The sequence below is a fragment of the Monodon monoceros genome, unplaced genomic scaffold (genome assembly GCF_005190385.1).
Source record: "Monodon monoceros isolate NGI ecotype Baffin Bay Population unplaced genomic scaffold, NGI_Narwhal_1 Super_Scaffold_7, whole genome shotgun sequence".
Classification (NCBI taxonomy): Eukaryota; Metazoa; Chordata; class Mammalia; order Artiodactyla; family Monodontidae; genus Monodon; species Monodon monoceros.
In genome coordinates this window covers 94,303,291-94,328,481 of record NW_021703784.1, presented here as the reverse complement: position 1 = coordinate 94,328,481, position 25,191 = coordinate 94,303,291, and the positions used below count along the sequence as shown (strand labels likewise).

The 25,191-nt window shown below is 39.4% G+C and overlaps 1 protein-coding gene and 1 pseudogene across 3 annotated transcripts in view; one reads left to right on the top strand and one right to left on the bottom strand.

The window, feature by feature from the left end:
• The window catches only part of CUNH11orf49 (chromosome unknown C11orf49 homolog), a 190,635-nt gene that overhangs the window by 44,323 nt on the left and 121,121 nt on the right, over positions 1-25,191 (bottom strand). The window lies entirely within an intron of this gene.
• Positions 19,493-19,592, top strand: LOC114887877 (annotated as a pseudogene).

Genomic DNA, 25,191 nt, shown 5'->3' with positions numbered 1-25,191 from the left:
TCTCTATTGGACTGGGCTTAGAAGGTCTCCAGATCTTCCCTCAGTACGCTGGAAACAAGAGTTTGAGTTTCATGGGGTTATTGATGAAAGGACCATGAGAGATTAAATCCTAGTACTCTGGGGACCTCCATTTTGACTTGCAGATGGACCTGGCATTTTCCCATCCCAGAGTCTGGCTGAGCAGATACAGCCTTCTTCCTCTAGGCTTCCACCTGTTGAGACAAACAGATGTATTCTGAACACAAGAGGGGCCTTGCAAGTACAGATCTGGTATCAGACAGCCTTTCCCTGCAGCATTCCTGGGGTTGTAAAATGACAGACATTCCAGCAGGCTGAATCTAACCCTTCCTGCCCTGTAACTCGGGGCCTTATGAAGCTGCTTCTTGTGATTAGAGCCATCAGTACCTCACTCCAAGACTGTGAGGTGGACTTCATTAATATTGATGAGTTGCAGCTCGTTAACCTCATTTGATGTTTATTTACAACCATTCTTCTCATATGCTAATGAGTGACACTGGGCTCTTCAGATAGAAAGGAGAGAACTGGACCCTCTCTGCCAGCATCTCCTTGGCAAACTCCTGTCCCTTGAAAGAGAAGTTTGCACAGAGGGAATGATGCCAAATGGAGGGAATGCAGCAGAGAGGATAAAATGATGTGAAAAGAATGTCTGCAATGTGATGCGGGAGAGAGAAGCCCAGCTGCTGGGGCCATGGTGTGACTGAGGTTTGGTTACACCCACCTAGTGGGTAACAAAAAGAAGCTGAAGGGTGGGGATCTGAGGAACTATGAAAGGGACAATATGTTAGGTTTTGGAACTGGGGTGGGAAGTGGAGATGAGTGGGCCCCCTGTGGATCAGGGGGCTTGAAGGCCTCTCTCCAATTCATTTCACTTTCTTCTAAGAGCTTAAGGAAATCGAAAAACGGGATTGGGGTAGATTTCTGTAAGACAGTTAAATGCCCACAGCAACTAATGCTTAGCAAATGCTTGGCTTGGAGAAAGAGTATTCATTGTCCAGACCATCACTGTGAAATGGGTAAGCAGGGAGGAAAAAAAATCACTGTTTCTCTTTCCTCCAAGTTATGGTTATGTTATGTATATTGAAGAATAGTATAATCAAACAAGGAAGAGTCAGAGACTAGGGGAAAATATTTTTAGAAAATATGGCCATTCTATTGTTTCTGGGATACAGAACACAGGGCCTCTTCCAAATTTCATAGTACGTAGCAAGTCAATTTTGAGACGTCCCATCCATTAAAAAGGTATGAAAGACTATATAAGACATATGAGGGGGATGGAAGGATATATAAATGTTTATTAATATCAGCAGCAACATCAAACTTCAAATTTCTTAAACATTTAAACATCAATCCCCACTACATTTCTTGTCTTCACTCCTTTGCACTTTACATTGCTATTTAGACAACTATTCCCTTCCTGCCTGCGGGGTCCATACCCTCCCTTTTCTCTCAGTCTGACGTTTTCTGTGAAGCACTTTGAAGATTGTTCCTATCCTTGATGTGCCTTTCTGTAAGGCTAAAGAGGTAGGAGAAAAAAGGAGTCTCTTACCTTAAGGATTTAACCACATTTAAGTACAAAGTATCGGTTCTAAAAGGGTAGATTTTATGTTTGAGTTGTTTGTGTGAGATCATTACCCCTTAGGGTACAAATTTAATCTCTTTCAAGTTTCTTATGAACTCAGTTTCTGTTGGAGTGAAGGAATCAATAGCAATCTGCATTCAGCCTGACAATGGGCAGCTCACCTATACTTAGGGACTGACATGTCCAGAAGAGTAATTGACAACTGTATGCTTGTTCTAGACTACAGCAGTGTTTCCCAACCTTTGAAAATCCTGCCCCCCCCAGCATTTTCATACATTTTTTTTCCAAGTCCCCCTCCCGCAGAGAAATTTTCATACCATAGATATACTGTATGTCTATTTTTTTAAGCGGAGGGCCACAAACCACTGTAATATTTAATTTTTTTGCCTCTCAAAGAACCAATATTTTCCCCCTTCAGAGCAATATTGCTCCCACTGAGAATGCATGTTCCAGAGACTTTTTAAAAAGTATATCATCTGATTTCCAGGGTTGAACCCAACATTCTCCCAAAGTGAACCACAAAACACAATTACACCACTGTTCTGATTTCAGAAAAAGAAAGAAAAAAGGGTATCTTTGTGCCTATCTAGTGATAGTTGTTCCAAAGAAGAGAGCAAAATCCCTTTTTTCACACTGGACCTGATCTATCCACTGAATAATGGCTTACATTTTGGCTGTGGGTTAACTTTCTACAATACTTCTTTCTGAGTGCTGGAAGAGGTAGTAGATTGTCAAGTCCCTTAGGGACCACCAAATAGTTCACTCTTCTAAACGTCAACAATATATTCCCTTGTAAGAGTAGAATTAAGTTCATTATCTCATTAAACTTCTCCCAAACTCCAGAGGAAGACAGTGATTGGTATTGATATTCCCCTTTTACAATCAGAGAAATGATATCATCGAGAGATTAGGTAGCTTAATTTAGGTCACAGGGACTGACATTTCTTCATATAACTGTCTTATCTGTCATATAAGGTCACTCTGAGGTTTCTAGACCTCATGTCTTCTGGTTCCTACTTTAATCTAGGATCATGGTACTCTGCTAGAGAAAAGTTTAAGAAGGTTGTTCTGCCACTGACAACCCCTTTTCTCCATCTGATGACAGAAAAGCAAAAGAAGGTGCTAACAGATAAGAACTGACTGATGGGGAGAGAGGAAGAGGACTCAGGCTATTACCCTAAAGGTTTCTATTTCACAAGCAAATGGCTTAGGAACCACAGTACACTGTATAGGGAGGTTCAAAAGTTTTTTCTTTTCTAAGATGAATACCATCATCTTTGTAGGGTTCAGATGAGACAGAGTAAACCATGATATGTTCCTCAGAAGATAACAAAGACTCAAATCAAGAACTCCCACAGAGGACTTCCCTGGCGGTCCGGTGGTTAAGACTCTGCGCCTCCACAGCAGGGGGCATGGGTTCGATCCCTGGTCTAACCAAGATCCTGTGTGCCACGTGGCGCAGCCAAAAAAGAAAAAGAAAAGAAAAAAAACAACTCCCGGGGCTTCCCTGGTAGCGTAGTGGTTGGGGGTCTGCCTGCCGATGCAGGGGACGCGGGTTCGTGCCCCGGTCCGGGAGGATCCCACGTGCCGCGGAGCAGCTGGGTCCGTGGGCCATGGCCGCTGGGCCTGCGCGTCCGGAGCCTGTGCTCCACAACGGGAGAGGCCGCAGCGGTGGGAGGCCCGCGTACCGCAAAAAAAACAAAAACAAAAACAAAAAACAAACAACTCCCACAGGCAGTCTTCAAATAACATGAGAAATTCATATTTTATTTAGTAGTCGTGGAAACTGACCACAACGTAGAACTATCCATATTGAAACTCACCATAAGTGAGTGAGAGTTGGCAAATCAAATAAAAAAGTACTATCTAAAAGGGCTCTTCTCTGTAAACTAGGCTTAGGCTCATTTTAATTTTCCCAATTAAATCAGTGTTAAAATTCCCTCAAAATAATATACAACTTATTCGTTCTAAAGAATAACTGACTTCAAGAGATAAAGTCCATCTCATGACTTCAAGTAGATCTGTATGTAATTAAGTCCTCACTACCAGAGTCTACTCTATTAAAACAAAACAAAGACTTCAGGGAAGGTTATTCTGCAATATTGCTTAGGAACCTAACACGACATTGAATAACATTATCTCTAATAAATCTCCCTCATATGTGACCTCTGTCCCTCACATTGCAATAGTTCATTCCTTTTTGTTTGAAGAGGTGGAGATGAGCTAATGGTGGGTTAAATGCTTTAACTTTTATTCAGAATGCCCAGAGCCAAAAGATACACCCTAGATCAATGCAAACACATTAAGGAGAATTTCAAAGTAGTATACACATTTAGCTCAACTAGCTTCTGATACAGAAATGTTATGCTAGCCATTTCTTTTGCTATAAACCAGAACAAATTTGAGAGAGGGCCAAAAAAAATACAAAAACAAAAATGAAAACAAAAAAACTTCACACTTTGCCTCAAAAAATGAAACTATAACTATTTTGGACTAAAATAAAAACTAGAGAACACAAGGTATGGAAATCTAAAAAGTGATTCTGGGACTTCCCTGGTGGCGCAGTGGTTAAGAATCCTCCTGCCAATGCAGGGGACACGGGTTCGAGCCCTGGTCCCAGAAGATCCCACATGCCGCAGAGCAACTAAGCCCGTGCACCACAACTACTGAGCCTGCGCTCTAGAACCCACGTGCCGCGACTACTGAAGCCCACGCGCTTAGAGCCCGTGCTCCGCAACAAGAGAAGCCACCGCAGCGAGAAGCCTGCGCACCGCAGCGAAGAGTAGCCCCTGCTCGCCGCAGCTAGAGAAAAGCCCGCGCACAGCAACGAAGACCAAATTCAGCACCCCCGGCAAAAAAAAAAGTGATTCGTTTGTTACAGAAGAGGGATTTAAGTGAAAAATCATTTCCTACCGGCTACCATAAAACAGGAACGAAGAGGGGGAGGGGCAAGTCCTTTAAAGTCTTGGACATCAGAACAAAGGATCCGACTTGGAGTAGGTGAGAAGAGAAAGAGAGCCCCACCGAAATCCCGTTCCTGTTGGTTGCAGCAGCTGTCAGTGAATTGGAAAGGGCAGTGAGCAGGAATGAGCACCACTGTGCTCCAGTCTTGATTTGCTAATTTCAGAAGCATCTGTCTATCTTGTTCTACCTACATAACTAGTTAAAGAAATAATCCTAGTTTCAGGAAAAGGCTAATTTTTTTCACTGGCAGGTGACCAGAGAAAACACATTCTTCAACGAGCAGTATAATAAGGCAATAAAAACAAGACGGTACTCATCAAACATTTTTATCTGAAGTGCTCAAAACACATGCCAGTGTTATACCCAGTTCCCACTTCCCCTTCACCATCTTCCCATAGCAAAAGCAACCTTCTGTAGGAAGGATGTCTCCTCTGCCTATCGATGTAAGTCTGAATATAACTTTAGGAAAAGGACCTCCCAAAGAGGTTGTGGATGGGGACGTGTAGGATTCCTCAGGGTGCCAGATCCTCCAAGCCCTCGGTAAAGACTTTGCTCTACCACTTCAAAGGCAGTGCGGGTAAAGTCCCTCTTGGTAGCCACAGATGCTGCCAAGAAGAACAATTCTTCATTTGGGCCAGGTACCAAAGGGAGAATTCAGAAGGAAAAGTAAGAAGGCATTTTCCCATCCAGAGATAAGTAAGGAAACAGACCCACTGACTCACTAATCTCTTTTTCTAGAGGTGGTATTGTTATCCTGGTTTTATGCTCAATGAACAGTGGTGTGGAAAGTTAAGTGTTCAAGAAGTAATTTGCTCAAAGTTGCAAAGTAGGTCTGTAACAAAGAGCATTATAGAATCCAAGGGTCAACTTCAGTGATAGATGTGGGTTATCAGAAGGGCCCTTACAGGTTTGAGAATTAGAAGTTGGAATACTTTTTTTTTTTTAATGGAGAACAGGAATGTGTAGGAAGACCTTAGGCCAACAATTTATCACGATACAGTGGTCCAACCCCACGGGGACAGAGATCAAAAGCAATTTTATAATGCAAGGTTTAAGTAATTAACAGGTAGTTCCATAGTTTTGCACAAAACACATAATTAGGTTACTATGGAACAGTGAAGGTCGTGAGTATGTCACAGATACTTGGTCTTAAAAGTTTGAGGAATATGGTTAAAATAAACATTCCAAGTAGTGGCTATTTCCTGGGCCTCTGGCACAGATGTCTGAAGTCCTGCTCTGGATAAGATGAAGAGACTTTCTCCCCAGAGTAGTATGCTGAGCACATAAGATGTTCTTTGCTTCATTGGGATATCTAGAAGAAGCCAGTAGGGCTGCACTCAAGTACTAAATCTTGTGGACTGGATGACTTGAAATTTCAAATTTTTGATGGTTTGAAGTAGATGCCTTTTATAAGAAGAGTTTAAAAAGTCCTAATTCCTCTGTTTTTGAACTTTGGAACAATTTTAATAGTAATATTCTCATTTTTTTTCTGCTGGGCCTTGATATTACAGAAAAATCTTAGAACAATGTAATTGAAAGATGCTTATTAATTTTTAGAGAAAATCAGATAAATATCACCAACTAATCAGTAACCATCCTGAATGAATAGATTTTATAATGAACACGTAAGTCATGATAAAAATAATTAGGATAAAAGGAATCTACATGATTTCATGAAGCCAAAGTTTATAAATATAATTTTCTATTGCTTGAGATAAATCCAATAAATCTGAATGTGACCTTGGCTTGTCATGTCAAGGCACCCAATTAACGTTTGCTTCCCCTCATCCATACTCATTCCTCCAGGCAAGAAAGCAATTAAACTTAGGTGAAAAATCAGTTATCTGTCCACTTTTATGAGGTACCTAGAAGAGGCAAATTCACAGAAAAAGAAAGTAGACTACAGGTTACTAGGGGCCGGGGGTGGGGTAGGGAGAAGCAGGGAATTATTGGTTGATGGGTACAGAGTCTCAGTTTGGGATGATGAAAAAGTTCTGGAAATGGAGATGGTTGCACAATACTGTGAACGTACTTAATGGCACTGAATTGCACACTTATCAATGGTGACTTTATTATGTATATTTTACCACAATAAAAAATGATTTTTTTTTTTTTTTTTTTTGCGGTACGCGGGCCTCTCACTGTTGTGGCCTCTCCCCTTGCGGAGCACAGGCTCCGGACGCGCAGGCTCAGCGGCCATGGCTCACGGGCCCAGCCGCTCCGCGGCATGTGGGATCTTCCCGGACCGGGGCACGAACTCGTGTCCCCTGCATCGGCAGGCGGACTCTCAACCACTACGCCACCAGGGAAGCCCCAAAATGATGTCTTTTTTTAAAAAAAATATCCAGATAAAGCATTCTTCAATCATTCTTTTATAATAATGTGGCTTAGGCAGTTCCCCAAATTTGTCTGTTCATCAGAATCATCTGAAGTGCTTGCTAAAGTTACAGATTCTCTAGCCATACCCCAAAGTGGCTATTTGGGAACTACTGGACCCTAAGGATCATGAAGAGATAACTGGATGCTGTCTGTATTGGGGCACCATGGTGCCAATTCAAGAAGCTTATTAACCTTTAGACCTATTCCTCTGTCCTGTGTTTTTCTTTTGTTTTTGTTTTTGTTTTTATGCGGTATGCGGGCCTCTCACTGTCGTGGCCTCTCCCGTTGCGGAGCACAGGCCCCGGACGCGCCGGCTCAGCGGCCATGGCTCAGGGGCCCAGCCGCTCGGCGGCATGTGGGATCTTCCCAAACCGGGACACGAACCGGTGTCCCCTGCATCGGCAGGCGGACTCTCAACCACTGCGGCACCAGGGAAGCCCTGGTTTTGCGTTTTACAATTTTTTTTTATTGTGGTAAAATACACATAACAAAAACTTCATCGTAACCATTTTAAGCGTACCGTTCACTGACGTTAAGTACATTCACACTGTTACGCAACCATCACCACCATCCGACTCCAGCGCTTTTTATCTTGCAAAACTGAAAATCTATACCCATTAAACAATACCCTCCCATTCCACCAGCTCCTGGCAACCACCATTCTACCTTCTGTCTTTATGGTTTTGATTACTCTAAGTACCTCACATAAGTGGAATCCTACAGTATTTGTGTTTTTGTGACTGGCTTATTTCACTCAGCATGGTGTCCTCAAGGTTCATCCATGTTGTAGCATGTGTCAGAATTTCCTTCCTTTTAAGGTAAGTGATATTCTGTTATATGTATGTACCGCTGTTTGCTTATCCATTGATCCACTGATAGTCATTTTGGTTACTTCCACGTTTTAGCTATTGTAAATAATGCTGCCATGGGCATGGGAGACACAGAGGTGGTAATTCTATTTTTAATTTTCTGAGGAACCACTATACTGTTTTCCATAGCAGCTGTTCCGTTGTACATTTGCACCAACAGTGCACAATGGTTCCAGTTCCAGTTTCTCCACATCCTTGCCAACACTTGTTCTTTTCTTTTCTTAATAGTAGCCCTCCTAATGGCTGTGAGGTAGTACCTCACTGTAGTTTTGATTTTCATTCCCTAATGATTAGTGATGTTGAGCATCTTTTCATTTCATTCATGGCTTATTGATCATTTGCATATCTTCTTTGGAGAAATGTCTATTGAGTCCTTTGCCAATTTTTAAATCAGGGTTGTTTTTTTTATGGTTGATGTCCTTGTGTTTTAACGGTTGTCAGATTTATTTTACACAGAGGGAGATATAGTTTGAACTGCCAATACAGAAGTCATTTTTGAGAGATAGTATGCTGTTGTTTAACTAAGGTTAAACAGTCATTAAGAGCCCTCTCTGTACCAGGCTAGGCACTAGGATTAAAAAATTCAGTAAGTTATGGTCTTTGTGCCCAAAGAACTTAAAGTCTAATAGAGAAGATAAAAACTGATTTCAAAATAATCTTGATAAAGTAATGACAGGGAGGACAGGGTTTAGCCTCCTTGGTGGGTTGAGGTAGAGGGCTGCTGAGGGCAGGTGTTCTAGAGGAGGTGCTACCTGAGATGTGTACTGAAGCGGGAGTTTATCCAGGCGGAAAGATGGGGATGGCAGGGCTACAGGCAGAACCTCAACAAAGGCATCCCCATGGCAAGCAACATGTGAGATGAGAGGAACTACCAGTACTTGAATTCAGTATAATTGGAGAGTAGCTTTTCAGGCAAGGAGTTGCTGGAAACAAGGCTGAAGAGAGAGGCAGAGATCAGGTCACAGAAAGTCTTGTGTGTTTCATTCTATAGATGGTGCGGGCACCTTTAAATGGTTTCAAGTAAAAGAAGAATAATAGCAGCACAGTCAGATTTTCTTCGTATATAGATAACTTGACTGTAAAGGGAGCAGAATTTCAAAGGTTCAAGCGAGAACCGGAGCAATGATAAGGGGAATCGAGAAGAAGGGTCGGGAATCAGGAACTGTTTTGAAGGGGAGAACAGTGGGACTTTTTAGCTGACTGAATGTGAGAGGAAAAGAGGAGTCTAGAATGATAGAGTATAATTTTGGGGAACCCACGAGGAGAGGCAGATTCAAGGGCGAAGGTGAGGAGTTCTGTTTCTGACATACTGAAAATTCGGTGACTGTCAGACATACCAGTAGTGATGTCTGAGGCTGATAGCACACTGCATGTGTGGGTCTGGTGCTCAGGGAGAGTTCAGGGCTAGAAAGTCATTTGCCTAAGGTAGTAGGAAAAGTCAAAGGAGACAAGACTGCTCAGTAACCATGTGTAGTGAGAAAAGTAATGAGCCAAGAATGGAACCCTGGGATATACCAACATTTAAGACGAATACAGGAGAGTAACTTTTTTTTTTTCTTGCCCACCTCCCCTTCCACTGCCGAGAGTAACTTTTTAAAAGACACTGAGGAGGACTGGTCAGAGAAGTAGGAAGAGAGAGGTAGTGGAAAGGGCATAACTTGGAAGCCAAACAGACTGTTTCGAATCTTTTCTCCACTACTTATTGTATGGCCTTGAACAAACTAGTTGTGAGCCTGTGTTTTCTTGTCTATAATATAGAGACACTACCATGCAGATTGTGATGAGGATTAAATGTGATACTGTAGGAATTATAACTTTAAAAAGTGCCTGTCACAATGCCTACCTCACTGTAGGCATTCAACAAATGTTATTTCGTTTTTTTGTTAGTCTGGCCCTTTTATGTTTCTTTCTCTGTAAGTAACAGGAAGTAGGGTATCCTTAGTTTTTATATGTTTTATATAGCTCTTAGGTTAACTAAGGGTCAAATTGGAGACAGCTTGACCTCTGCCCATCTACATTTACTCTAAACTGAAGCCACAAAGATGCAAGAAATTCAGGTTTGCAATGGTACTCTCAATGTTCCCGTAACTACTGCTAATCTACTATGTTATTTCTGTTTTCCCAGGACACTAGTCCTTGGGAGTTACTTTGCAATGAATAGAATGGGTAAATAATAACATATTTGAAAAAGACTAGGAATTCTAACAATTGTTAGAGGTGACACCAGTTTCATTTTTGGCTCAAGGAAGATATAGGAGTTTTATGTGTGGCAGTTACTGAAAAGGTGCTGGAATGCTCCAAAGCATTAACTTTAGAAAAGGAAAAATTCTACATGACTCAAAGATTAGCTTGATAGAGATTTTTTTCTACTGGAAGCTAAAACACTCTGTCAGGCCTGCTTTTAATAATCTGTAAGCTTCAATGAAGCAAGTATCATTTAAAGCTTTGAAGGGAGAGAAAAAAGGGTGTTTCAAGTCCCGCAAACAATTTACTGCTCCAGTATTCCTAATAATCACGTGAGTATTTTTCCTTTTGACTGGAGAGCAAAGGAAAACGGAAACCTGTGGAAACTGGAGTTGGACAAGAAACAAAGTTCATAGATGAAATCCTGTCTTAATACTGGCAAGTGAAACAAGACTCACCCCTTACGTCCTTTGCAAAACTGACCCAGCTCAGTCCCTTTTTTTTCCCCTCAGTGATTTTTAAGTGTCACAAAAGGCTCTTCAGGCCGAATTAAACAATCATGGGAAAGTTCTTTCAGGAAAAAGATGCAATGATTGTTGCACTTTGTCTTGACTATGCCCTTGGTAGGCCATTTCCCAGTCAGGAATTTATTTCTCTAATTAGAGTGATGAGCTCAAAAGAAGCAATTTTAAATCAATCAGTAAAACAAAAATATCTCCAAATAACACAATAGTTTTATTTCTGTGATAATTACCTTCCTTTATTCCAAAATGAAACTGTGACTATCTCTATTTTTTACTGCACGGTTAAAAAATATGACCTTCAAGAATCTATAAACTAGTTCCTGGGATACAGTAGGCACTCAATAAATACTTGTTGAATGAAAAATGAATAAATAGAGCAAAACAATCATCTTCTCCTTACAGCCTCTGTTATTCTTGTATTAATCTAAGGCTAATTTAGGTTCATGACAGTCACATCATCCTGTTGCCCAATACTCAATTTAAGTCTCTTGTAGTCTTACTGTTAAGTTGCTTGTCATTATGCCTCTTTTTTTTTTTTTGGGTGCACCTTGCTGCTTGTGGGATCTTAGTCCCCCCCCCTCACCAACCAGGGATCAAACCTGCGCCCCCTGCAGTGGAAGCACAGAGTCCTAACCCCTGGACCGCCAGGGAATTCCCACGACTCTTCTTCTTTTCTTTCTTTCTTTTTTAAAATATTCATTTATTTATTTATTTGGTTGCACCAGGTCTTTTTTTTTTTTTTTTTTTTTTGGCCATACGCGGGCCTCTCACTGTTGTGGCCTCTCCCGTTGTGGAGCACAGGCTCCGGATGCACAGGCTTAGCGGCCATGGCTCACGGGTCCAGCCGCTCCGTGGCATGTGGGATCTTCCCAAACCGGGACACGAACCGGTGTCCCCTGCATCGGCAGGCGGACTCTCAACCACTGCGCCACCAGGGAAGCCCAAATCAACATTTCTTAAGTGGAGCACAGGGTACCAGATATTATCTTGTTCAGCAACAGACCACAAGAGAAAGTGAAATAGAGATGTTTATTACGGACAGGTCCTGGAGGAAGCAAAAAGCATACCTCAAGGGGCCACAGTGGGAGGTCAAGGCAAAGTGAAGACAGAGAGTGACAGGACCTGGGGCAACAAGGCTTTATTAGGGTCTGTGGGTGGAGAACTTTGGGGTTCCTGGGCTAAGGCTGGATTGGTCAATTCAAACCAGAAGAGTGGGCTTTTGGTAAGCTCCCATGGGGGTCTTATCTAAGGGACAAGGTGAAAGCCCTGGGAGGCAGGGGAGACTGCTAGTGGTAAAGTCATATCAGGAACTTATATTTGTTTGTGACTTTGCAGGCTGTTATCTAAGGCATGCACTTGCTGAGGAAGCTGGTATTATTTTAAGGTCTCTGCAGGCCAAACAAAATGGATTGCAAGGCAGCAAAAGCATGGAGTAGCTTAGCTAAACTCTCAACACTCCTCAAACTTGATCTGAAATAATGCTTTTATAACTGAATTCAGAAAAGTAATATAATAATTGCAAAGTGTAGGAAAAATATAAGGACAAAGTGTGAAGGAAATAAACCGTGAAGCCAGTAATATGGGGTGTGTATTAGAATCTTATGGTTGCTTTAACAAATTACCACAAACTTGGTGGCTTGAAATTACTGAAATGTACTCTCCTATAGTTCTGGAGGCCGTAAGTCCAAATTGAGTGTTAACAGGGCTAACATCAAGGTGTCAGTGGCCCAATTCCTTCTGCAGATCCGGGGAGAATCTATTTCTTTGGCTTCGCAATCGACTAGAGGCTGTCCTCACTACTTGGCTTGTGGCCCCGCATCACATCACCTTCCCCTGTCCACTGCTTCCAGCTTTCACATTGCCTTCTTCCTCTTCTGTCACGAAAGTCTCCCACAGTCTGCCTCTTATAAGGATACCTGTGATTACATTTAGGTCCACCTGGATAATCCAGGAAAATCTCCCCCATCTCAAGATCCTTAACTTAATCATATCTGCAAAGTTCTTCTTGTCATATAAGATAACATTCACAGGTTCCAGGGATTAGGACCTGGGTATCTTTGGGTGCCATTATTCAGCCTACCACAGAGTGAGAGAAAATAAAGCGTCACATGAATAAGTAAGAAATAAAGGAGGCTGGGACTTACCTGGTGGTGCAGTGGTTAAGAATCTGCCTGCCAGTGCAGGGGACACAGGTTCAAGCCCTGGTCCAGGAAGATCCCACATGCCGCGGAGTAACTAAGCCCGTGCGCCACAACTACTAAGCCTGCGTTCTACAGCCCGCGAACCACAACTACTGAGCCCGAGTGCTACAACTACTGAAGCCCGCGCGCCTAGAGCCCATGCACTGCAACAAGAGAAGCACTGCAATGAGAAGCCCGCGCACCACAATGAAGAGTAGCCCCCACTCGCCACAACTAGAGAAAGCCCGCACGCAGCAACGAAGACCCAACGCAGCCAAAAATCAATACATAAATAAAAATTTATTAAAAAAAAAGAAATAAAGGAGGGAATCTTCATTCATTCTTTGAAAATAAATTAGAAGGCATAATGTCATTCCTCCTCAGAAAGGATATTTCTCATCACCATAAAACACTTAGACTGAGCTGGGAAACCCAAATGGATGTATTCAGACCTTGGTTTGATTCTGTTGCACTAATTATTTAACTGCTATACCTCAATTTCCTCATCTTTAAAATGGAGATAATAATAATACTTAAATGGTGGTTGAGAAGATTCAATATTATAATGCATGTAAAGATTTAACACAGTTCTTGACACATGGTGAGTGCTCATTAAATGATGGCTACTATTATAATTATTTTATTATTCACAGAACAGGCTGTGTGACCCTCATGATGCTGAATCAGTACACAGTTTTTCCAGAGGCCTCTAGTGACCCCTTCTTCTATGTGCATTCTATATAAGTCAATAAGTAAAGCTTACTCAAGTGTCAAAACTTAAAAAAAAATTTTTTTAAACATACCTTATCTCTAACTGTATCACAAACTTCCTTGGCTTACTAAAAAGATGATAATAAACACAAGTAACCTTTTGTTTATCGACTCTGGTTCAACATTATGACTATTGCTTACTGCCCTGGCCATAATAGAAAGATACCCTCGATGAACAAAAAGATTAATAAAGCCTTTACATGTCCCCTATATGGTAAATGACCTTAAAATACTGTTTGCTTGTTTTAAATATGGATTTTCTCTTGTTTGTCTTTAATATGGATTTTCTCTTCACTGGTTCTCTAGTGACTTTCTTTTTTGATAACATGTATCACCACTGTCAGTGTGTGGCTAAGGCAACACTTTAGACCCTCCTCACTACTTTTTTATCTGCTGCTGCTGAACTGATCAGTACTTGGAGGTTATGCATTTATAAGTAAACGGATTCTCTGTCAAACTCTTGGGAGACTTTCTGCCTCTCCTACAAAGACACATATAAACTCTGTGAACACTGGCTCCTCAGGGGCCATTTTTACTTACTTTCAAATCAGTGACTATGAAGTTTGATTGCTATGCTGGTGAGTTGCTAAGTAGCGTTCTACCACATCAGACATTAGCCTGAGGATCTGTCTAATGATTAATACAAATCAAAACACTAGTAAATGAACCAGTTTAGGGTGTGACAATATCTTCAATTTAATGATCTTATCTTACAAAAGTGGCCCAGTGAATTACTCTGTCCACCTGAGGTTCAAGAGTTCTCATGCTTTTGTTTACAAAGAACTTTAGACAATCCTTGAGGCTAGTATGGATACTATGTATCCATATGTATATATAAACAGAGGAACTCTAGGTTACCCAGTGATTTAGCCACATTAATTCTTGTTTCTAAATTTTTACTGTCAACATCAACTCTCTGGCTTAATTGAGCCCTTTGTTGATACACTTTTTTGTTTGTTAGTTTAATTCTCCCCTAAATTACTCCTTGCCCTCAGGGAAGGTGTGTGAACTAGCAAGTCTTATCTTTGCTGCAGACTGGGGCCTCTCAGTCTTTGCTGTGGCCCATTTCTAGATGGAAAGGAGAGCAGGACTCATACAAGTTGATGTACTGCACAGTTAAAATTTGAAGAATTCTCAAATTTGTCAAACATAAATATAGGTGTTTATATTTTATCTTAACAAAACCAAACAAAATCAATTTTTGGATTAACTGTCATTCAAACTATCCATGTCACTGGTATTTGCAGGCTGACTCTACATTTTAAGTATGCCTATTAAGTGTTAAATTATTTTTTTATCAGTTATGTTCTTAATGCAATATATGCAGTACAAAAATGGTTCATTCATTTTAGTTTACAAAACAGATATAATGGGGGCTTCCCTGGTGGCGCAGTGGTTGAGAGTCCGCCTGCCGATGCAGGGGACTCGGGTTCGTGCCCCGGTCCGGGAGGATCCCACATGCCGCGGAGCGGCTGGGCCCGTGAGCCATGGCCGCTGAGCCTGCGCGTCCGGAGCCTGTGCTCCGCAAGGGGAGAGGCCACAACCGTGAGAGGCCCGCGTATTGCAAAAAAAAAAAAAACCAGATATAATGAATATTGTGATATATGGTGCTTCCTTCTCTGTATTTTCCAGGAATCTAAAAAACCATGAGTTTTTCTTGTCCTGCGCACGATAGCTTTATAGTAAGGACCATGTGTATTAGGTGTATATTAGTAACAATATAAAAGCAACTGCCATTTATGGAGTACCTGCTGCGTGCTAAGCGCTATACAGAGTACTTTGCATAACGTGGTGGTTTTAAGGTCCACAAAATTCTATGATACTCCCCTCCCTTCCCCTTGAGTATGGGTTAAACTTACTGATTCACTTCTAAAGAACAGAATAAAATAAAAGCGAGAGTATGTGACTTCAGAGACTCGGTCATAAAAGGTACTGATGCTTCCTGTTGGCTCTCTCTCTGAGATCACTTTTTCTGGGGAAGCCACTACCATATCATGAGGAACTTATGATGAAGAACTGAGGCCTCCTGCCAACAGTGATACGAGTGAGTTTAGAAGCAGACCTCCCAGTCCTATTCAAGCCTTCAGGTGGCTGCAGCCCCGACCCAAATCTTGATTTCTACCTTATGAGGGACCTTGAGCCAGAACCATCTAAGTGAGCTGCTCCTGGATTCCTGACCCTCCGGACCTGTGTGACATACGTATTTATTGTTTTAAGCCTCCACGTTTTGGGGTAATTTATTATACACTGATAGATAACTAATACATATATATTTAACTAGTACACATATATTATCTTTTTTATTCCCACAACCACCATGGAATCGGTGGTATTATCTTCATGCAAATTAGAAAACAAAGGCTCAGGTGGTTAAATAATTTATTCAAGGTCATAAGCAAGTAATGGTAGACCCATGACACCAAGCCTATATTCTTTGTACTATATTATACTATGGCTTTTCAGGTCCTGTTTCTTTCAGGCAGCTTATTAGCTACCTCTCCCACCTTTGATTAACCTGCTATCAATGCTTTCATGCAAATAATGGATTAGAAAAAAAAGATAGGCTTAAGAATAGTCCAGAATCATGCTTCTGGACTATTCCCTTCAGCATGACATGAACTCATTAATTAGCACATTTTGATACGACTGTTCAACCAGTTATATGTTGTTCAACCAGCCTGTATTCTTTCTGCTTCTTCACAAGGATATCATGGAGATGTTGTCAAGGTCTTTTTGAAACCCAATTAAACTACACAAATACAATAAATGTAGCTAAATATTAGAATAATCTTAACGATAAGTATAGCTAAAACTAAGTACAGCTTTCTCCCAATTTGTCTGGTAATGGCTTCAAAAACAGAATAAGTTTGCATTAACTATTTCACTTGCTCCTCCTTCAGAATTATTGCCATTACCACCATTCATCTTTTATCACTCCCGTCACAATCATCACTGATTTTGATAAATAAGTGCTTTACACACATTATTTGATTTACAACTCAGGACTACCCTATAAAGTAGGTTCTCTTATTATTTGCTTTACCAATAAGGAAATTTGGCTTATAGAGATAAATAATTTGCCTAATGTCATTTTCCTAAGAAGTGAAACCTGGGGTTGAAATCGGGCCTTCTTTACCCACCAAGCCTGGGCTCTTTTTCTTTTCCTTTTCTTCTCTACTCTACTCATCTCTTCTCTCCACCCCTTCCTCCTTCCCTCATCCCCTCCCACCCCCTTCTTTTTCAATAAACTCTGATAGGCTTACAGTGACTACAACTTCCTTTTCTACATACCTACAATTTATTCTTTTTTTTTTTAATTCTTTTAAATAAATAGTTGAAGAATATCACCCAAGATGGATGGCAAGGTCATCAGCCTTCAGTCTGCTGAAATGACCTTCTGACTCAAATCTTCTGGAACTTCTCCTCTCCACCTGCCATGCCACCCTCCCTCTGACCATCCCCCACCCCCTCCACACAACGTGCACACTTTCTGCTTTCTCAAAGACTGCCAGCAGTGGTTCAGCCAGTTTATTGACTGGGCCTTAGCACCTCAGAATGTAAATTAGGCCCAGAAACTTGAGCTCATTAAAAGCAGTTAGGTGATCTCTTATAATCTCAGCTATATTTGATTTCATTCTCTGGAACCAGTGTATCTTTTCCAGTCCAAAGAGCATCCTCTTTGACTGAGAAGACTAAATCAAAATAAGAGGTTTTGCTTTCTCACTTTCATTCATTAATATTATACCACCCACCTAGTCTTCATTGTTCTTTTTTGCTCTGATGCAATTTTTTTAAAAGGAAGACTTTTTATATTATCTTCAGTATTTTGTCACAATTCTCAGTGTTCCTAGTCTCTTATTTTCCCTTTAATTTAATACAATATAAATATAAACATTCATTTGTATATGTAGTTGATCTTTGAACAATGCAGGGCTTAGGGGAACCAGCCCCCCATGCAGTTGAAAATCTGCCTATAACTTCTGACTCCCCCAAAACTTAACTACTAATAGCCTACTATTGACCTGAAGCCTTACTGATAACATAAACAGTCAATTAACGCATATTTTGTATGTTATATTATTATATACTCACACAATAAAGTAAGCTAGAGAAAAGAAAACATTATTGGGCTTACCTGGTAGTGCAGTGGTTAAGAATCTGCCTGCCAATGCAGGGGACACAGGTTCGAGCCCTGGTCCAGGAAAATCCCATGTGCCACAGAGCAACTAAGCCCACGCACCACAACTACTGAGCCCGTGTGCCACAACTACTGAAGCCCGCGCTCCTACAGCCCATGCTCTACAACGAGAGAAGCCACCCCAATGAGAAGCCCGCGCACTGCAACAAAGAGTAGCCCTTGCTCGCTGCAACTAGAGAAAGCCCTCGTGCAGCAATGAAGACCCAATGCAGCCAAAAATAACATAAAATAAAATAAAATAAAATAATAAAATAAAATAAAATAAAAAACTTTGAAAAAAATAACGCTATTTAAAATAGTAGCACAAAACATGAAATATACAGATAAATTTAATAAAATGTGTAAGATCTGTATATTAAACACTATAAAGTATTGCTGAGAGACATTAAAGAAGACCTAAGAAAAAATTTACTATGCTCATGGATTGGAAGAGTCAATATTGCAAAGATAACAATTCTCCCCAAATTGATCTACAGATTCTTCATATCTCAATCAAATTCTTTTTTTTTGTAGTGAATTAATAACTTTATTTTAGGTAGAATTAATTCTTTACAGTTTTGAATCTGAACCTGGAACACAATACAGTATGCCTCTTCTTTCATTCAGATCTCCTAATACTTCCTTCCTTAGGTTATTTCTAGAGAAAAATCCCCAAACAAAATCTGACCAAACCGAAATTGAAAAAAAAATATCAATCGTAATATCACAATAAGCCACAGTCGAAAATCAACCACAAACTTAGAAATGCTTTTCAATGGATATGTCAATCAAATTCTTGTTAGGCTTTTTTTTGTGTGTAGAAATTGACATTTATTCTAAAAGTTATATGGAAATTCAAGGGACCTCTAATGACCAAAACAATCGTGAAAATGCAAAAGTTTAAGGGCATACACTACCTTTCTATAAAGGTAAAGTAATCAAGACTAACATTCAACAAATAGATCAATGGAACAAAACAGAGAATCCAGAAATACACCCACACTTATGTAATCAACTGATTTCTTTTACAAAGGAACCAAAACAATTAAGTAGGAAAGGTGAAGTCTTTCAAAGAGTGGTGCTGGAACAAACAGCTAGCTATCCATATAGAAAAAAACAAAACAAAACCCTGACCTCAACTTCAAACCACACACAAAAATTAGTTCAAGATGGATTATATACCTAAGCATAAAAGCTAAATTTCTAATGCTTTTAGAAGAAAATGTAGAGTAATACTGTTACAAACTTAGTGTAGGCAAAGATTTTTTTAGAGCAGACCCAGAAGCCTAACCATTAAAGAAAAAATCGATTTTTAAAACTTCTGCTCAATAAAAGACTCCACTAAGGAAGTAAATAAACAAGCCAAAGAATGGGAGAGAGATCTGCAATACACATATCTCACTTGCATCCAGAGTATATAAAGAACTGCTGCTCAATGATTAAAATAAACAACCCACTAAAAATTGGGCAAGGGACTTCCCTGGTGGTCCAGTGGTTAGGACTTCACTTTACAATGCAGGGGATACGGGTTCGATCCCTGGTCGGGGAGCTAAGATCCCACATGCCTCGTGGCCAAAAACCCAAAACATAAAACAGAAGTAATATTGTAATAAATTCAATAAAGACTTTAAAAATTGTCCACATCAAAAAATAATTTAAAAAAAATTTTAAAACATTAAAAATGGGCAAAAGATCTGAAGAGGCATTTCACAGAGGAAATGGTCAATAAGCAGTAAAAAAGTGTTCAACATCATTAGTCATCAGGAAAATTCAAATTAAAACCATGAGATACTAGAAAGGTTACTTTATACCCATTAGAAAAGCTAAACTTAAAAAGACTATGCTTGCTTCAGAAGCACATGTATAAAAATTGGCACAATACAGAGATTAGCATGGCCCCTGTGCAAGGATGACACACAAATTTGTGAAGCAGTCCATATTTTAAAAAATAACATTATTGTGGTAATTATTTCACAACATACACATATATCAAATCATCACATAGTACACCTTAAACCTACACAATGTTATATGTCAATTATATCTCAAAGTTGGAGGAAAAAAGATTGACAACACCAAATGTTAGCAAGGATGTGTAACAACTGGAATTTTCAGATATTGCTGATAGAAGTGTAAAACAGTACAACCAATTTGGAAAACAATTTGTCAGCAATTTCACCCTTAGATATTTACCCAAGAGAAATAAAAACATATATCCACAAAACTCAGCCTCCTTTTTTGTTTTTTAAATTTATTTATTTAATTTACTTATTTTTGGCTGTGTTGGGTCTTCCTTGCTGCTCGCGGGCTTTCTCTAGTTGCGGCGAGCGGGGGCTACTCTTTGTTGTGGTGCAAGGGCTTATTATGGTGGCTTCTCTTGTTGCAGAGCTCAGGCTCCAGGTGTGCGGGCTTCAGTAGTTGTGGCGGGTGGGCTCAGTAGTTGTGGCTCATGGGCTCAGAGCGCAGGCTCAGTGGTTGTGGCACACGGGCTTAGTTGCTCCGCGGTATGTGGGATCTTCCCGGACCAGGGCTTGAACCTGTGTCCCCTGCATTGGCAGGCGGATTCTTAACCACTGTGCCACCAGGGAAGCCCCAGCCTCCTTTCATGATTAAAAACTCTGAACAATTTGGATACAGAAGGAATGCACCTCAACAAAATAAAGGCTGTATATGACAAGTTCACTGTTAACAAGATATTCAGTGGTGAAAGGGTGAAAGCTCTCCCTCTAAGATCAGGAACAAGACAAGGGTGCCGATTCTCACCACCTCTATTAAACATAGTACTGGAAGTTTTAGCCACAGCAATTAGCCAAGAAAAAGAAATAAAAAGCATCAAAATCAGAAAGGAAGAAGTAAAACTGTCTCTGTTTGCAGATGATATGATCTTACATATAGAAAATCCTAAAAACTACAATCTAATCCAAAAAACTGTTAGAACTAATAACTTAATCCAGTAAGGTTGCAGGACACAAAATCAACATACAAAAATCAGTTGCATTTTTATACACTAACAACAAACTCTGAAAAAGAAATAAAGAAAATAATCCCATTCACAATAGCATCAAAAACAATAAAATACTTAGGAATAAACTTATTCAAGAAGGTGAAAGATCTGTACATTGAAAACTGCAAGACTTTGATGAAAGAAATTGAAGACACAAAGGCAAAGATATCTGTGTTCACCAACTGCAAGAATCAATAATGTTAAAATGCTCATACTACCCAAAGCCAACATAGATTCAATGTAATCCCTTTAAAAATTCAAATGGCATTTTTCACAGAAATAGAAAAAAAAAGATCTTAAAATTCATATGAAACCACAATAGACCCTGAAGAGCTAAGGCAATTCTGAAAAGAAAGAACAAAGCAGGAGGCATCACACATTCTGATTTCAAACTATATTACAAAGCTAAAGTAATCAAAACAGTATGGTACTGGCATAAAAACAGACAGAGCAACGGTACAAACTCGAGAGCCCAGAAGAAACCCCATACATATATGATCAACTAATATTTGACAAGATAGCCAAGAAAGAATAGTCTCTTCAATAAATGATTCTGGGAAAACTGGATACTCACATGCAAAATAATGAAATTGGACCTCTATCTTACACCATTCACAAAAATAACTTGAAATGGGTTACAGACTAATGTAGGACTGAAATTATAAAACTCCTAAAAGAAAGCATAAGGGAAAAGCTCTTTGACACTGGTCTTGGCAACAAGTTTCTGGATATATGACACCAAAATCACAAGCAACAAAAGCAAAAAATAGACTACATCAAACTAAAAAGCTTCTCCACAGCAAAAGAAAGAATTAATAAAATGAAAATGCAACCTACAGAATGGGAGAAAATATTTGCAAATCATGTATCTGATAAAGAGTTAATATTCAATATATATGGGGAACTCATACAACTCAATAGCAGAAACCCAAATAATCCAATTAAAAAACGGGCAAAGGACCCAGATAGACATTTTTCCAAAGAAGACACACAGATGGCCAACAGACATATGAAAAGATGTGCAACATCACTAATCATTTGAGAAATGCAAGTAAAAACCACAATGAGATATCACCTCACACCTGTCAGAATGGCTATCATCAAAAAGACAACAAAAATGTGGAGAAAAGGGAAACCTTGTGCACTATTGGTGGTTTTGTATATTGGTGCAGCCACTATGGAAAACAGTATGGAGGTTCCTCAAAAAAAATAAAAATAGAACTACCACATGATTCATCAATTTCACTTTTGGGTATTTACCCAAAGAAAACAAAAACACTATTTCAAAAACATATATGCACACCAATGTTCACTGCAGCATTATTTACAATATCCAAGATATGGAAGCAACCTAAGTGTCTATTGATAGATGAATGGATCAAGAAGATGTGGTGTAGATATATAATGGAATATTAGCCACAAAAAAGAAATCTTGCCATTTGCAACATTGATAATCTAGGGGGAATTATGCTAAGTGAAATAAGTCAGACAAAGACAAAGTGAGATCTACATGATCTCACTTATATGTGGAATCTACAAAAAAAAAAAAGAAAACCAAACAAGCAAACAAAACAAAATGAAAACAGTCTCAATAGACACAGAGAAAAAATGGGTCACTGCCAGGAAGGTGGGGGGACAAAATAGGTGAAGTGGGTTAAGAGGTACAAACCTCCAGTTATAAAATAAACAAGCCACAAGGATGTAACATACAGCATAAGGAATATGGTCAATAATACTGTAACAACTTTGTATGGGATCAGATGGATATTAGACTTATAATGGAGATTACTTCATAATGTATGCAAATGACAAATCACTATGTAGTACTCCTGAAACTAACATAACACTTTATGTCAACTATATTAAAAAAAAAAAAAGACAAGTGGTGGCAAGAATCTGGAGAAATGGTAACCCTCATACATTACTGGTGGGAATGTAAAATGGTGCAGCCATTTTGGCAGGCAGGCAGGTAGGCAGGCAGTTCCTCAAAAAGTTGAACATAGAATTATCGTATGATCCAGCATTCCACTACTAGGTATATACCCAAGAGAAGTGAAAGCATATGTTCACACAAAAACTTCTACACAAATGTTTGTAGCAGTATTACTCATAATAGCCAAAAAAGTAGAAACAACCCAAATGTCTGTCAGTGGATGAGTAGATAAATATCCATTGAATATCCATACAATGAAATATTATTTGGCCATAAAAAAGAAATATGGTATGGATATGATACATTCTACAACATGGATGAACCTTGAAAACATTATTCTAAGTGAAAGAAACCAGACAAAGAAGCCCACATATTGTATGGCTCCATCTACATGAAATGTCCAGAATAGGCAAATCCATAGAGACAGAAAGTAGACTAGTGGTTGCCTAGGGCTGGAAGTGGGTGGGTGAGTAGTGGAAAGAGTAGGGGTAAGTATTTAGTAACTAGAGTTACTGCTGAGTACTTTTTTTGTGTGTGTGGGGGCAGAGAGTGGGTGATAAAAATGTTCTAAAAACGATTGTGGTGGGAATTCCCTGGTGGTCCAGGGGTTAGGGCTCCGTGCTTCCACTGCAGGGGGCACGGGTTCGATCCCTGGTGGGGCAACTAAGATCCCGCATGCCACTTGGTGCGGCCATAAATAAACAAATACAAATTATTTTTTAAAATCTAATCCTTTAAAAAATAGAATGAAGTAAGTCAGAAAGAGAAAAACAAATATCATATGTTGATGCATATGTGTGGAACCTAGAAAAATGGTGCAGATGAATCGGTTTGCAGGGCAGAAATAGACACACAGACGTAGAGAACGAACATGGACACCAAGGGGGAAAGTGGCGGGGGATGGGGGTGGTGGTGGGATGAACTGAGCAATTGGGATTGACATATATACACTAATATGTATAAAATGGATAACTAATAAGAACTTGCTGTATAAAAAAATAAAATTTTAAAATTTTAAAAAATAAAATAAAATTGATTGTGGTAATAGTTGCACAACTCTGAATATACTAAAAACCACTGAATTGCATGCTTTAAGTAAGTGAACTCTATGTCATGTGAATTATATCTCAATCAAGCTACTGTTAAAAAAGTACTTTTAAGAAGTTTATACAATCTTTTGCTTGAATTTTCTGTTCGTTTCCTTCATTCAGTTTTCTACTGAGTTTTTATTATTTTTATTATTGTTTTAGGAACTCCATATGTAAGGAAATTAGCCCTTCACCTGTGATATTCATTGCAAATATTTCTCCTTGTTTGTTGTTAATCTTTTATCCTTATTTATAGGATTTTTTTGTCAAGCAGATTTTTCATCATTTTATCTAATGAAATATATCAATCTTTTCTTTTATGGCTTTGATGTTCTCAGTCATATTAAGAAAGGCTTTGCTTTCTGTTAAACTATAAAAACACTTTTCTGTGGTTTCTTTGAGTATGTTTATGGTTTCATTTTTTTACACTGAAATTTTTGATCCATCTGGAATTTATTTTCATGTAAGGTGTGAGGAAGGAATCCCTTCATTTTTAAAAGATGGCTACCAGTTATGCTCATTGATTTAAAAGGTCCTCCCTCCCCCAACGCAGGTTAACTCCATTTTCATATTTGGGTCAATTTCTAGGCTTCTCATTCTGGTCCATTGATTTTTACTTATCTATTCATGTTCCTGTAATGAATGTTTGTATAGCATGGTGATGAAGAGCATGTACACTGGAGCCAGAGTACCTGAGTTTAAATTCAACCTCTGTCACTTATTAACTCTGTGAGCTTGAGCAAGTTAATCTCAATGAGCTGGTGTGAGGATTAAATGAATTATTATAGTGAAAGTGCTTAAAACAGTACCTGGCACAGAGTAAGTGTTTTGGTTTTGTTTTAGTAATTATTAGTAGAATTATTATAGCCTTATAATAATTTCTAATATCTGGAAGAGCTACTACTCTATTATTTTTCTTTTTTTTTGAATTGTATTTTATTTATTTTTTTATACAGCAGGTTCTTGTCATCAGCTTTATACACATCAGTGTATACATGTCAATCCCAATAGCCCAATTCATCACACCACCCCCCGGCCCAGCCCCCCGTCACTTTCCCCCCTTGGTGCCCATACGTTTGTTCTCTACATCTCTGTCTCAATTTCTGCCCTGCAAACCTGTTCATCTGTACCATTTTTCTAGGTTCCACATATATGCGTTAATATACGATATTTGTTTTCCTCTTTCTGACTTCCGTCACTTTGTATGACAGTCTCTAGATCCATCCACGTCTCAACAAATGACCCAGTTTCATTCCTTTTTATGGCTGAGTAATATTCCATTGTATATATGTCCCACATCTTCTTTACCCATTCGTCTGTCGATGGGCATTTAGGATACTTCCATGACCTGGCTACTGTAAACAGTGCTTCAAAGAACACTGGGGTGCATGTCTCTTTTTTTTTTTTTTTTTAACATCTTTATTGGAGTATAATTGCTTAACAATGGTGTGTTAGTTTCTGCTTTATAAAAAAGTGAATCAGTTATACATATACATATGTTCCCATATCTCCTCCCTC